This window comes from Cyprinodon variegatus, unplaced genomic scaffold (genome assembly GCF_000732505.1).
Source record: "Cyprinodon variegatus isolate N-32 unplaced genomic scaffold, C_variegatus-1.0 Scaffold1736, whole genome shotgun sequence".
NCBI lineage: Eukaryota > Metazoa > Chordata > Actinopteri > Cyprinodontiformes > Cyprinodontidae > Cyprinodon > Cyprinodon variegatus.
The window spans coordinates 69642-71216 of record NW_015152189.1 but is presented as its reverse complement, the minus strand read 5'-3'; positions in this window follow the sequence as shown (position 1 = coordinate 71216).

Here is a 1575-nt window from a genome sequence, read left to right as displayed (position 1 = left end):
TGGTGAACTGGAAAGTGACCTGAGATGACATGATGTGAATTGGAGCTATAGAAATAAACTGAATAGAATGTTGCCTGGATGTTGGGCTGCAGAATTACTATCCTGTTGGTTTTGATCTCGTTGCAATTTAAGAATTAACAGATGCAGCCATTGTTCTGTCAGACCGTTATCCCTTTAGTCATGTTTAGTGATTCTTTCTGGTGTTTTTTAAAACCTACGGCGATCTGACCTTAAATGTTTTTTTTTTGTAGATGATAAAGGGATACACTCATTTAGTTCTGTTGCCCCCTGTTCCTTACCAATGGCTTCCTTCTAGTTACTTCTATTCACACCTGCTCCATATTAGCTCATTAGCCCATCTTTTGTTCCGTTCCCCATATATACACCACCTCTGCAGTTCCTCATTGCTGGTTTCTTTCTTTAATTAGTTGCTTCGTCATCTTTTTTTAGACTTTGCTTTAGTTGCCTGTGGGATTCTTAATTAAATCAGCTAAAGCCATCTTTGCCTCCTCATCTCCGCATGTGGGTCCTCAAACACCTCCACACCTTATTATACCTTAACTGACTGTTGGTAAGGTTGCATATTAAAAATTTAACCAAATGTGTAAATATTTACATGCTGTATGCTTTTGTTCCAAATCAAAATTATCTGTTGAATCAATGTGAACAATAGCTCTTTAAAATTGCTTTAGTGCCGACCAAATATTGTATGAAAACCTCAGAAGGGTTTGATCTGCAGGTCTACTTGGAGTAAGGCCAAACAGCTGCACTAAAATGTTTTTATAAATTTATTAAAATCTAGATTTGAAATTTAAAAGCATTCAAAATTCTTCTTATCTGTAATTACATCTTGATCATTTTTGTTTAGTTTTGAGAACCATTTACTTTAATTAAAAGTATGATGATGTGAGAAACTAAACAGCAGCTTCTGTTTTCATAAATCACCTCTTTTGCAGAGAATGCTGCACTTTCTAGCGCCGTTATTGTCAGACAGACACTTCTGCATTAATGCAGTTAAAGGTAAAACTCTGTTTTGCAAAAATGTTTTGCAATCAACCTCCCTGGGCTGTTGCTTTTATTATTTTATCCACTTTTGAGCAACAGACAATTAATTTTAAATAAACTCAGGACTAAAGCCAGTTGTAGTTTTAATCGGTTATATAAAGATTTTATTACATGCTCTCATTTTTTACTCCATAAAAGCAAACACATTGGCCTTTGTTCTCAACCATATGTACGTGGTTAAGGTTTATGGTTTTTTTGGGATCCAAGCAAAGGAAATTAAGCTAACTTTGAGAAATATTAGTTCAGTTAGATTTAGTCTGATTTCAATACAAACTTTACAAATACAATTTGATTTTAAGGCCATACAGTTGCAGCCATTCAAAACATCCCTTCCCATCCAAACGCCAAACACACTTCCCTGCAGCTCCCAGCAAAATCCCCTCTAAGTTCCATCCACTGGCCTTCTCCTGGGCGTGCATATTTTTTTTACTCTGACTCCCCCCTATACTAAATTACAGGGTCTGGCCAGCCGATGACGCTTCTCTTTAGATCCTAATGTCCACAAATCAT